General features: G+C 47.7%; 1 long non-coding RNA gene across 1 annotated transcript; it reads right to left on the reverse strand.

Moving 5' to 3' along the window:
* Positions 1 to 10,131: 10,131 nt before the first annotated feature.
* On the reverse strand, positions 10,132 to 13,684 carry LOC136320904 (uncharacterized). Its single transcript, XR_010728384.1, has 3 exons — positions 13,593 to 13,684; positions 11,399 to 11,586; positions 10,132 to 10,266 (listed from the first exon to the last, which is right to left on the reverse strand). It is a non-coding gene; the product is annotated as an uncharacterized lncRNA (long non-coding RNA).
* Positions 13,685 to 14,136: the final 452 nt, after the last annotated feature.

Raw genomic sequence — 14,136 nt, forward strand, 5'->3', positions numbered from 1 at the left:
CTCCCGCTAATTCTCCTTGGCTCATTCTCCAAAACTCTGAACTTTACACAACTTGACATTTCTACAAAATGTGTGGTTAAATATTTAATCCGCACACACATGTGACAGTCCATATGGTTCATTAGATTTCTAAAGCGAATCTTCTCTATTTCCACCCAACTACTCCCTGTGCTTTCTTGCTAACCATTGGCCTCCAGAGTTTGAATCCGTGGTCCTTAGCGGTGTTACAAGGAGAATATGAAAGACCTAATAATACACATATAAAGCCAGATGCCACCAGCATCCTGGCCATGCATATGCAGGTTCTTATTGAATTTGGACAGACAATAAAGAAACAGTGGAACCAAAACATGGTGGGCCTTTGCCGGGGTCCAGCCCTAGGGGGAATCCAGGGGTCCCACAGGAAGAGACGGCGTCGGCGATATCGAGTGAGAGAGCCGAATTCTTTTCTTTCTCTTTATTCTCTAGTTAGCATTTACTGCCAGGCATCTCTGCCAAATGCTAGTATAGCTTCTTTTTTATACACACACACTAAGTTACAATTACATGGTATTAATCATTGCTTTTGTTTCACTATGTTTACATATTTCCAGATAACATTTAATTTATATCTATAAACTACAAATCAGGTGGCAAATCACTCAAAGTACAACTATAAAATAACTTGAATAGCGATAACAACATCAGTAAAAGCTTTTAAAGGATTAGTACTAACTAATAACTCAACTTTATTGTTGTTGTGAGTCAAGGGGCAGAGAGAGATTAGCAGACGAAATCATTAAGGACTAGCAAAGGACCACCGCTTGCTCAGGTAAATGGCCTTGAGTTTATGCAGTGTCCTAATTTTTCTCACAAGATTTCAAAAGGCTTGCCCATTAAGAAATTGACATAACATTAAGAGTAACTTTTACTTAAAGATATATAGAGTGCACTTGCAAGATAGCTTAGTAGCAACATCATTTCAGAAGACATTAATTGCTATTGCTTCTATGGATCCCCCCACATTCCTCTCATTATCTGAAGGAAACATCTTGGAAAGTATATAAATCTCATGAGAATGTCTCACTGAGAAAGCCCAGCAGCTGCCTTCAGTCATAAAACAAGTCTCTTAGTAAAATATTCTTTTCTTGCCGACTGTGCTCCCATCCCAGGCCACGCAACGGGCCATTTCATTACGCCTTACCTAAGATTCTATTGTCTAGTCAAATTTTATTTATTTACTATATTCACACACTAGTTAAGTTCTAACTATATTCTTCTCAGAGTGTTCCACCATCTGCAGGTCAGGTAAGCAAGAAGAAAGGAAAGTTTCTATACTCTATCACATGATAAGGCTAGGGAGGAAAAATGATGACTTAAGTGAAGGCCAAAAGGTGCTCTGTGCACAGCCACTGCCTCCTACCCATTCACAAGTCACAATCTATTCTTTCTAACATGATTAATAAGAAGAAATTCTCCTACAAACTTAACCCTTTACGAGGGATATCATAGCCAGCCTCTTATGTTTATGAGCCCAGTTTAAGGGGCTTACAGGCTTTTCTGTGGAACTCACACCCTCTGTCTCATTTCCAAAGAAATTACTACGAATCTACAGGGAAAGCATGATACTATTATCCCTGTGCCATAAATAATAGCACACACCCAGAAAAGGGGGGATATAAGGCCAGATTAATTCAAAAAGTCAAAGGGGGAAGTATCCTTGTGCCTTTCCTTTGCGGTGATTTTGTCAATCCGCAGCCATTGATCTTCACTGCGGTGACTTTGTCAACCAGCAGCCGTTGGTCTTCTCTGCTGTGACCTTGTCAGCCAGCAGTTGTGGGTCTTCTCCTGCTATGACCTTGTCAGCCAGCAGTCGTTGATCGGCTCCCGACAGACCATTCCTTTATTACAGTCTCACACCGGTCGACGAGCAAACACACAGGGAAACCACTTCCCTTTCACTCAGGGCTCCCAAAGCCACTGACACATTCTCAGGTTCCCCTACCAGGAGAATCTTCTCCAGTTCCTCCTAGAATCACAGGCCCCACCAGCCTCAGTAGGGCTTCCAAAGCCCATTAGCTCTGGTTCCACATCTGCACTCCTTTCTCTTACCTGCCAACATGGCTTCTCTCTCCTTCTGCAAAAAGTTTGCTTCTTCCTCCACATTCTGCATCCTCTCCGCTCTCCCAGCAAAAGCTCCTTGGGCCCACACCCACCCCTCCTCTTGCAAACATTAGCAAAACCACAGCCTCCTCCAAAACAGGAATGCAATCTACTATTTGCGACCAACTGCCCTGCTCAGCACCATTTTTTAACAATAAAGGTGAGCAAACTCAAAATATACAAATTTTACAAACTCATTTGCCCAAGAACATATTTCTAATTTTAGAACTCTGATTCTCTACTAGGGCTGATTTTCTCCCTCCTTGTGAGGAGCCACTGAGCCATTTCACCCGCAGGTGTTGTAAAGTACAAAAGGCTACAGAATTAATATTAATATTTTAGGAGGCTTGGAGAACATTTTATTAATTTGGGGTTAAGGTGTGCAGAGAAATTGTGAGAATAGTCTCTGTACTGTGTGATTAGCATAACCAGGATGGCTCTTGCCATTGTATTGTAAATGAAAAGGGAAGGAAAGCATAGATTCTCTGACATTCCACCACACCTGTGGGGAAAGGAGTGAATGGCTAGCCAGGTGCAGGAAGGGAAAATCCAAAATAAACCTTTTCTTATAACTATGAGCCATTTGCGGGCATTTGTCCCCACGGAAACTACCTCTCTTATGTAAATGCATGTGGTTAATACCTCTGACTCTGGACAGAGAGATGGCAGATGAACACTAGAAAATATAGGAAGGCCTTTTAATATGGAAAGAGATATCTTTCTACCATTGTGTTGACTTGTAAATTTTGTTTTCTCCAAAATGATGTATGGTTTGCAAATTGAACGTGGTCCTATCATGTTAAAGGACATATGACTATAACAAATAGCAGTAAGGGGCTCCTAATTGCAATTTTTGCTTCTGTACTTCCCACTTACAAAACTATAAAAACTAAGTAGAACAAAGGGCCAGCGCGCTCTCCGTCAGATTTCTGTCGGGAGTTCCCGCCGCTTGGCCAAGCTAGACAATAAAGCTTTAATGTGTAAACAACGGACCTTGCTCCTGTCTTCCATATTTCGGGTCCCTCAGAATTTGGATTAACACTTGCACCCACACTTGTGGGCATTTGTCCCGGCTCAGAGATATTTTGCTGTTCCCTGGGGTGGGTGGTGGCCATTGGCATCAAATGGGTGACAGCAGGTTTGCTGCTAACAACCTGCGCTGCTCAGGGCACCCACTCAAAAAAGAACTCCTCAAGCTCCCATGGCACTAATGTTGCAGGAGTGCAAACCCTCGGAGGATTGGCACCCAGATAACAAATAAGAGGGAAAAAGAAAATTTATTAAGCCGGCTGATCATGCGGGTTTACAGCTCCAAAAACGCATGCTCCCCAAAATTAGATTACAGAACATAAGTTCACATTCGTAGGTCACATGATTCCTTTGTCATTAATTGCATGATTTCAGGATGGGAGCGGGCATACAGGATGCCCCAGGATAACCATTTGCAAATCGCCTATTAAGGAGAAAGAAAGGGGGAGAGGAAAGGGCTACTCACATCTCCCTTCCCCCTCCTACATCCCTGGCTGTTTTACCTTCTGTCACTCAGGTGTAGAGAAGGGAAGGGTCCCAGCTTCCTTTCTGCTTCTATTCAGAACCTTCTAAGTATGAAAACCTCTTTATCTACATTATAACAGCCCTTCCTAAGCAGGAGTATGATTGGCCATCCTGAGATTTTGTAAATTACACAAAACAACGTATTTAGAAACTCTCTCTGAATATTTGACCTAAATTATAAAATATCCTTGAAGACTCTTATTTAAAAGGGGATCTCCATCCTCACTAAAACCATGTCTGAGACACCCAGTCATAGACACATCCGTGAGAGCATTCGTCCTTGTGGCAAAAGATGAGGAGAGCCCAGTGGCCTCACACCCAGAGGACAGTGAGAAGCTACCGTGCAGACCAATGGCAGCAGTAGAGTGGTCACATGTGACCTCTAGTGCATGGAGCTCATCTCCAAGGTCGGGCCTTTGCCAGGCTAGTCCTCCCTCCTGGAGGTCCCCACCCTCTGCTCTCTGTCACCCTCAGTGACTTTGTCCTTCAGGATACACTCAGTCCTCCCCTGCTCACAGTCTAATCTAGGAGAATGCAATCTCACAAGGGCTTTCTTCCTCTTTGAATGTCTATAGGCCTTTTATTTCTATGATAGAATCTCATTACTATGATATAACATATTGTTCTTCATATCACTGCCTCATCTCTTGTCATTTAATACGATAATTCAGTCATTAAGAAAATTCATTAGTTCTTCTAACAAAATACATTGTTGAGTTTCTCCCAAGTTTGGTGTGGTATCAGTCCCTAGGTGGCCTTAGGTGATTTTCAGCGTCTTAACCTAGATGTGCCAAATTTTCCCCTTGTGAATTGGAATTCTGGCCTTCCTTGTCATTCCTCTCTGACAACTCCCTGTTATTTTCAATTTTTTTATTTTAAAAGAGTGATGTCGAAGCACAGTTCAAAAAAGGAGAGACTGAAAACCACTTCCAGTGAGAAGCCCGAGAAGCCTCTGCGACCTCATCCACACCACGCTGTCGCCTCCTCCCCACAGCTGCGTTCACCGCGTCTCCTGCTGGGGACGTGGGCACCTCTCTGTTTGCACCTTCTCTGCGGCTCATCTACAAACACCTGTGTAATATCCTGTGTGCACTGGGCTGCCTGCCTTGTCTATCTTCATCTTGTCTTTTTTGAGAGCAAAATGTTATATATCTATTCACATATAAATAATATATATATATGCATATATGTGCATTTCTATTAGATAGATAGATGATAGATAGATAGATAGATAGATAGATAGATAGATAGATGGATAGATGGATAGATGGATACATGATAGATAAAGACGGTTTTATCACACTTTGTCTTCCAAATTCTTTATAATTTCTTTCTAGGTGTCAATTGTTAATTTTTCAAAACCTCTTTGTTTTCCTTTGAATGGTTATTACCCATGAGGCAAGAACAGATCATAGCACTCAGCACTTTCTGAAGACCCATGACGTGACCTGCGAGAGAGAGTTCGGCCTGGCCCACAGAACTCTGAGCTGTCTCATAAGACTATGTGTCTTTACAGACATTGCTTGTCTTCTTGTCTGTTTCCATTTTTATGCCCTCGATCTGTCAGAAACAATGGGTAGCGTCTCGGAGACATATAACTAACTGAAGTAGAATTAAAAGAAAAAGAGGAAAGAAAATTGTTCATTTTGACTCAAGGTCAACAGGCTAGACTGTGATCACTTCTGAATAGAGATATTGAGTTCTAAATTATAGGAATGGAGAGCCATTAAAAGGTTGCTCTAAGTGAGCATTTGACAAACCAGTGCCTTGCTCTTTGCATATTGAACTTGTCACAAGGAGTTGGGGGATGCAGACAGAAGACATTTGAGGGGCAGAGTCTAGGCAGAGAATGATGACACTTCTCCCCGAGAATTGGAGGCTCAAAGATAAAATCAAGAGACTCTGCAGAATCAATCCTTTGTAGGTGTTTAATCACAGTTTGTGAGTTTGAAGCAGAGTTTCTGGACATATGTGGTGGCCTGACCTGTGGTGGCCTGAACTGGGCTTGCTCGGTGGATAAATCATTGACCTGGAACACAGAGGTCACAGGTCAAAACCCCGGCTTGCCTGGTCAAGGCACATATGGGAGTTGATCCTTCCTGATCCTTCTTCCCTTCATATCTCTCTCTCTCTCTCTCTTTCTCTCTCTCTCTCTCCCCATATATATATATATATATATATATATATATATATATATACACACACACACACACACACACATATATATATATCCCCGCTCTCTAAAATGAATAAAAATAAAATAAAATTTTTAAACGTATGTGGTGACTTCAACAAATAAAAACAAAGGAGGCCAATGGAAGAGTTGACACCAGACGTGATCTGACAGGAGGGTCAGCAATGCGGGGAGAGTGTCCGGGCGATGGAAATACAGGCCCTGTTCCCGTTTATACAGCTCTGTCAGCTGCCTCTCAGAGAGCTACAGTTTGGGGAATCCTTTTGGCATGTTTAGAAAATATACAAACAGGAATTTATCATTTTAACCTTATAGAGTGCAGAATTCCCTGACAGGAGTAATATCACAGTCTCTATTTTACCACAATCCATGTCCAGAATCGTCCCGATCAGAGGCCCTAGCCATTAACCTCACTGCCCTCTGTCCCCTCGGGCCCAGCCTTCATGGTCAGTAGAGCGTCACCTCACCTCCCTCACTATCAGAGGGTCAGAAAGGACATGTTCCTGCCCGAGACCCTATCTGTCACTGTTATCACAGTGACACCAAGGAAGGCCGTGCCGTGCCCGCCTTGCAGAGCTAGAGAAGTGGCCAAGGAAAGGTCTCCAGGTGACCCCCTGCTGATGCTGGGAGTCTCTGGCTGTCCATAGGGGTCTCCAGGCTTGTAAACTCTTTTTTTTTTTGTACCTTTCTGAAGCTGGAAACGGGGAGAGACAGTCAGACAGACTCCTGCATGCGCCTGACCGGGATCCACCCGGTACGCCCACCAGGGGGCAACGCTCTGACCACCAGGGGGCGATGCTCTGCCCCTCCGGGGCGTCACTCTGTTGCGACCAGAGCCACTCTAGCGCCTGGGGCAGAGGCCAAGGAGCCATCCCCAGCGCCCGGGCCATCTTTGCTCCAATGAAGCCTCGGCTGCGGGAGGGGAAGAGAGAGACAGAGAGGAAGGAGGGTGGGGTGGAGAAGCAAATGGGCGCTTCTCCTGTGTGCCGTGGCCGGGAATCGAACCCGGGACTTCTGCACACCAGGCCGACGCTCTACCACTGAGCCAACCGGCCAGGGCCCCAGGCTTGTAAACTCTTAAGCATTTTAGTAACATTAACAATGACTGACAATATTTGTCTTGATATCATTGATTTATTGAAAATGTTCCCGAAACAGCTTGTGATAGAACTCTCACATCACAGAAGAATGAAGTGACAACAGAGAGACGACTGTGCCTGCCTGTGTGTATGTCTGTGTGTGTGTGTGTCTCTGGGTGTGTGTGTGTGTCTCTGGGTGTGTGTGTGTCTCTGTGTGTGTTTGTGTCTCTGAGTGTGTCTGTGCGTGTCTCTGGGTGTGTGTGCGTCTCCTTGTGCGTGTCTCTGGGTGTGTGTGTGTGTCTCTGGGTGTGTGTGTGTGTCTCTGGGTGTGTGTGTGTGTGTCTCTGGGTGTGTGTGTGTGTGTGTCTCTGGGTGTGTGTGTGTGTGTCTCTGGGTGTGTGTGTGTGTCTCTGGGTGTGTGTGTGCGTGTCTCTGGGTGTGTGTGTGTGTCTCTGGGTGTGTGTGTGTGTGTCTCTGGGTGTGTGTGCGTGTCTCTGGGTGTGTGTGCGTCTCCTTGTGCGTGTCTCTGGGTGTGTCTGTGTAAGTCTGATCGATCATGTTTCCCGGTGAGTGTAAACATGTGGATGGAGTGTGTGTGGTTTAGTGCACACAGTGTGACTGTGTACGAAGGTTCATTTTAGGATCTGAGAGGCAGAGATGGCTTCACTGAGCAGGGGACGGGACACAGACCTTGCAGACAAGGCTGTCAGCTGTCCTGTGCAGGAACAACATAGACGGAAAGAGACCACGACAAGCCCACACGCAGTGCTGTGACCCAATGTCATGCACGAGTGAATGACATGTAGACAGAATGGCTGAGCAGAGCGTCTGGGTGAGAAGACACATGGGGACGAAGTGGAACCCGGAACAGGGTCAGTCCAGGCCTGTGTGACCCGCCGATGAGGGGCTCATCCTCCCTGCGTGATTCCAGGCTGCGTTTCTCAGGCTGTGGCAAGAGCTCCGTGACCCTGTGTCTGCCGAGCGCGGGAGGTGGATGAACACAGAAGGTGTCCCCAACAATAGAGACTAATTAAAGTGGACGTGTTTCCCCATCTGATCACATTTATTGTAAAAGCATTGGACATAATTGTTAATAGTAAACAACAATATTCTCTATTTTCTCAACCATATTTTATATAAATATATTGTTTCTATTAAGAAAATGGGTGTAAAGCTAATAATAAGTTCTTTTACTTTAACACTTAGATACACATGACCTGTAGTATTTCAACATTGGAAAAGTAAGGAAGAACTCATATTGTATTTCAGAGCCCTGTGCTGTAAATGAGTAGGGCGTATTGCAGAAAGGCGATCTTCACCCACAGGAGACCTTTTAGGAGACTTTGGCACAAGCCGGGAAGACCCTGGGTGACTGTAAGAAGGAAAAGACAAGGTGTTGGAGGGAAGCTAGGCCGTGGAGGGGGCAGGACACAGTGGACTATTAAGTGTCAAGGGCAGAGGAGCTAAAATAAGCTCATAAGGACCCCAAACCGATTCACTCCCTACACCTGGACTAGCCAGGTCACCTCCACGGCAACAACGACTCTGTAGATACATATAAAGAAGTGACAGATTTTGAGTTAGAAGATGATCCTCAATTATCTGGCGCCACCCTAATGCCATCCGGGATATTATACAAAGGAGACAGGGAGACTATTAAACACACAGACAAGGAGACAGCAATGTTCCCTCATGGTGTCCAAACTAGCACAACCAATACTTTCGCAAGTCTCCGCTGGGAACGGTGGAGGATGAGAAAATAAACACAGAAAGAAAAGGATGGGATGAGGAGGACCCATTGCCAAGCTGATGGCTGGCAAGAGTGATCCTCCACCCCCAAAATGCCTTATTTATAGGACAAAGAACAAAGCCATTAGCAAATAAAGGAGATCTCTGATACAATGTCACATTTCCAAGAGAACCCAGGAATTCTCCCAAGTGCAGAAAACAGCCCACCCAGCATAACATCTTAACTTCACAAAACAAAGGGTATAAAGAAAACTGCCTCCAGTCTCTCTGAGGGACATGGGGGATGGGAACAGGAGAAACCGTCAGCATCACAGCTAACGTGGGGGTGTGGGGAAGGCCGTGGAAATTGCCCTTACCAACTGGAACAATCAGAGGTTGTGGGGAAGAGCTGAGCCCTTTGCAACATAATTGAGCAAGTGAGGTGGGGGATGGGCAGCAAGGACCCTGTCAGCTTACAGTCTTCACATCACGGGTCAGAGATAGGAGGAATGTGGGAACCAGACAAAGACAGTCATCAGTCCTCTGCTGGAGGCACCAGGAATAGATGTTCCCCTTGAATTCCAGAGCCAGCATGGCCTCCTGACACTTGATTTCAGCAGAGGTTACAGATTTTAGACTTTGTCCTTCGCACCTGGAGAAAAGCACCTCACTAAAGACACCAAGTTTGTGGCTGTGTCACAGCAGCCCCTGGAAGCCAACTATGATCTGTGATGTATCCGTCATCTGAGTCAGCTGCCTCATTGGACGGGGGCCCATTAGCCTGGATGGGCTCATGGAAGAGGAGTAGGTGGGGAGACACTGTGCTCATCTGACGTGTTCCTCCTGCAGTGAGTGTGGATGGTGTGCATGGAGCTGTCCACATGGGAGATAGAGGCCCGTGTCCAGGGTTTTAGGGAGACCCTGCGGGAGGAAGCGGTAGCCGGGATGGAGGTGAGCAATGCGCATGTGCAGAGTGCAGGCAGTAAGCGAAGGTTGAACCCTGCGGATTCACTACAAGTGGAGAAGTGGACAGAGATCATGTCACACAGGGCCATCCGGGCATTGACCCCGGGGTGGGGTGAGGACCGAGCAGGGTTTGTGCTGACGATGAGGCGCAGCAGCAGCAATGCTGTTGGGTGGGACCCATGTGACTGCCGTCAGGCTCCGCAGTCCGCGCCCCGGAGCAGGACATTCTCGTGCTTTTACCCTAAACCCCCCCACCCGCCCTCGGGGCCACGTGATCGGGCAGTCTGTGGGGTAATGCAGGATGGCTCCTGAGCCCGTGTTCCCGCCGGGACCCCTGCACTCAGGCCGCTGTGGTCCCTGGACGCTGGTCTCCCTACTTTACTCCTGACACCACCCACAGGCCGCTTCATGATGAAACCACCCAACTCAAGCCAGAGACTGTTGGATAAAACAAGGCAGGCAGCGAAGTGCAGGAAAGAAATTTATTGAAGCAAGACGTTGAAACCTTCACGTTGTCCGGGAGAGGTCAGGTCATCAATGAACGACAGGAACTCACAAAGAAGATTGCTAAATCTATAAGGCACATTCCACCAATAATTTTTGCTGAAATAGAAAAAAAAGAATAGGAACATCAGTCATGAAGCCTCTGCAGAAGCCATGTTAACACAGACTGTTGTTCACAACCCAGATGTGGAAGAAACTGCAACCAGCAAAGGGAAGTGGAGGCACCAGGCAGGTAGCCGTGCGTGTGGGGAATTCAATAGTCCTGGTCCAGTCTGCACAGACCGTGCGAGTCAGGAGAGAACCATGTCCACACCCCGCAGATAAACCCTGCGTGTCCCCAGAGAAGGCGCAGGTCTCCAGTGGAGCGAGGAGGAGGCTCAGGAGTTGGGCAGAGCAGCCCGGTGTCCTTTCTCTGAGTCCCAGCACCGAAGACTCCACTTGTAACTAAACAGGGACACAGGGCTGAGCTACGAAAATGGTGCGAGAGGGATTGTGGGCCATTCTGCCTGCAGATGTCCTGCCTCCAGGAGTGGACATTCCCCACACGGCACACAGACTTCCCCGCACTGAGAATCCAGCTTGTGAGGACATTTCTGTGAAACCTGACTTAATTCCAGGGCGGACGTGCTGAGAGACACCTTTACATCTGTGTGATCTCTCCATGAGGACATGATTGAAGTGTTTCAGCTCCACACGGGGCTGCAGAGGACACAGGGAGGGTTGCGGCCCACTGACTGGGAAACGTGGGGTGAGGTACAGGGGTGGCCTCGGCTCTGTGAGAGCTGGCAGAGCCTCCAGCAGCCACCCCTGACAGAGGGCGGGGCCGGCTCTCTCCCTCTCACTGTGTCCCCTTCTCCTTCCCAGTCCTCCCGTGAGAGTCCCAGGGACTGTGCCACTGGGTGAGGGGCCCATCCTGCTGGGGGCAACTGTCTCTGGCCCTGCCCCATGACACCTTGTGAGCCTGGCTGTCCCTCTCCTCAGGACACTGTGGGGAGCCTGGTGCCCAGGGAGGTGACCTGAGAAGGACGAATATGCCCAGCGCTGTGTGCAGCCTTAGTCCAGCTCAGCAGGTGTCACGTTATCAAGGACCTGGTTTGCACGGGCCACTCGATCAGAAGTGAGCAGAGGGACTGCTGCCTTCACACCCTCTGTCCCCAGAGCAGAATCCTGACAGACACCCTGGTGGTGCAGTTGAGCAGCAGCCGCTATGCAGAAAGGAGAAAGAAATTACCGCAAATGTTCCAACTCTCAATTTGCGAAATATGGAGATCGTATCAATGCATTCCTTCACTTTCAGGGAGGCCTGGACAGCTTCTGCTGGTGCATCATATTTCCACAGACTGATATCAAAAACAGTGGGAAGACTCCAAAAGAGATCGATCGCACCCTTAACAGCGGCTGGACAAGCCTTTGCATTTGCTGGACAGAACAAGACAAACAGGTGATATAAGTAAAGTCACTTTCCCTCATAGCTCCTGACTGTAGAACTGGACAGGAACCCCTGGAGGTTTAAGGTACCATCCTTTCATTGTGCCAAGGAAAATGCAAAATCCTGCAAGTCGTGACTCTCTCAAATCCCAGAGCTGGCCGCAGAGCCGGTCCGGAAAGCAAGCTGGCCAATCCCTAGCTCAGGGTTATCCTTTGTCAAGTACACATGGGACTTTCCAGGACTCTCCTGCTTTGCTGAAATCCACACTCCCTAGATGTCAGAAATTAAGGTTTCCCTGTCAATACAGTGACACCTTCTTTACTCTTCGGGGGGGAGGAGAGGGACGGAGGAGTTAGTTTTGAGTCTTTCATGAGTGGCAGAGTCAGACCTTACCAGAGATCAGAGAAAGGAGACTAAATCCAGAGAGGATTGAGAAAAAGTACAATATTAAATATTGAAAGATAACCTGACCAGGCAGTGGCGCAGTGGATAGAGCATCAGACTGGGATGCGGAGGCCCCAGGTTCGAGACCCCGAGGTCGCCACCTTGAGTGCGGGCTCATCTCGTTTGAACAAAAGCTCATCAGCTTGCACTCAAGGTCGCTGGCTCGAGAAAGGGGTTAGTCGCTCTGCTGAAGGCCCGCAGTCAAGGCACATATGAGAAAGCAATAAATTAACAACTAAGGTGTCGCAACGAAAAACTGATGAAAATGCTTCTCATCTCTCTCCGTTCCAGTCTGTCTATCCCATTCTATCCCTCTCTCTGACTCTCTCTGTCTCTGTAAAAATATATATATATATTGAAAGACAGTTTTTGGAGGCTAAACTATAGTATTATGTCATTGGACGAAGACAAGTAAAAAGCTTCTGAAAAAAGGATTCTATGAGTTTCACACATCTGGAATTATGCACATGTCATGATGGCTCTTGTGTTCTGCACTGATGTACAGAATCCCTCAGAGAAGGTGGGAGGTGGGAACTGGGGTTTACTATCGACCCCACTGGGATTGTGCTGAGACCTGAAGTGACCACATTCTCTGGTCTAGATTCCCCACCCCTCCCCCAAGTTTTTGCAACCACCTGCAGCCCAGAATGTGCCCTGGCTCTGATCTGACCGGATCCGACAGCAGCTACGCAGAGATGGTGAGAGGGTCAGATCAGAGGCTACAGGGAAACAGGAGGAGGTTCAGAAAAGCAGATGAAAGAGAACAACTCAAAAGGACTTGGGTCCGTGTCAAGGGCGTGAAGACTTGCCAAAGTATTATTAAATGGAGGGCCAGAATGAGCCGAGTGATGTTGCTGTTGCCGCCCTCACAATGACACGAGATCTCCAAATCCCGGCCGGACGCCTAGAGAACGAGCAGCACGTGCTGACTGGCTGAGGGCTGCCGTTCTCAGAGCCCACGGGAAGATTGATCATTCAGAGATTCAGACAACACTGGCTTTCCCTGAACTGAGAACTCTGCAACAGCCCCTCCAGCCTGCACATCGTATGAGTCTGAATCCAGGAGTTCACGGGCCGTAGACTCAACCGGCACCTAAAACACCCAGGGAAGCAGAACGTCTGATAGAACCTGAAGCTGCCTCTGAGACACGTCATCTCACTGCTCTGTCAGAGCCACTCTGGGCGGCAGCTGTGGAAAGCAAGGACAAGAGGAGACGTGGAGAGATTAAGCATTTGTTCAAGGTCACAGCGCTGCTGAGTGGCAGAGTCATGACTCACAACCAGGTTCCATTACATCATGCTGCTCTGACACGGAGACCACAGACAGGGATGAGGCTTCCGATGGAGAACTCTGAACACACCGTGCAATGATGTCTGAGAAAGTTCCGGATCATTGGGATTGATACAATGAGCCCTGGCTTTAGGGGGCTAGTCCACAAGTGGTAGGAAAGGTTTGGATTCTGATGTGCTCACTCCCTCCCCTAATAAGTCACCTAGCTGAGAGAAAGTACTTACCCGGGCTGATAGTACTCACATTAGACATGATACTCACCCTCATAGCAGCAAAAGCCCAGAGTGACCAGCAGGACACACAACACTGGCTTCATGGTGGACTTTGCTTTGAGTTCAGCTCTAGAACACTGAGCAATTAGGATATGGACTCAGCAGCCTGCAGAGCCCGGGGTTATTTATACCCAGTGGGTCTCTCTGGTCCTGCCCACAAAGGATGTGGCAGGTCACCAAGCCTGGCTTCCAGACCTTCCATCCTGATTGAGGAATGATGCCACGTTTGAATGTCACAGACTCAAATGAGTTGATCAACAATTGGCATTGCTGGCACCCCGACATCTCCTTTGCAGCAACACTGAGGTGGGGTTAGAAATATATACTCAGTGATTGACAGGAAGCGCCTGGGATTTGGCTCCTTAATTCCAGGCCGTGTCTGGTTTGCTGATCTCTGTCAGCCTGGTGCGGGACACAGAGACGAGGGTCAGCAAGTACCCCTGGGTGTGCAGGACTATGAATTAACAAACTACTCAGGTGGGTTAGGGAGCATCTTTAGTGTGAGATGATGCCTGCTGTGCCAGGGCTCCGTT

Source organism: Saccopteryx bilineata, chromosome 1, assembly GCF_036850765.1.
Source record: "Saccopteryx bilineata isolate mSacBil1 chromosome 1, mSacBil1_pri_phased_curated, whole genome shotgun sequence".
In the NCBI taxonomy this organism is placed as follows: Eukaryota; Metazoa; Chordata; class Mammalia; order Chiroptera; family Emballonuridae; genus Saccopteryx; species Saccopteryx bilineata.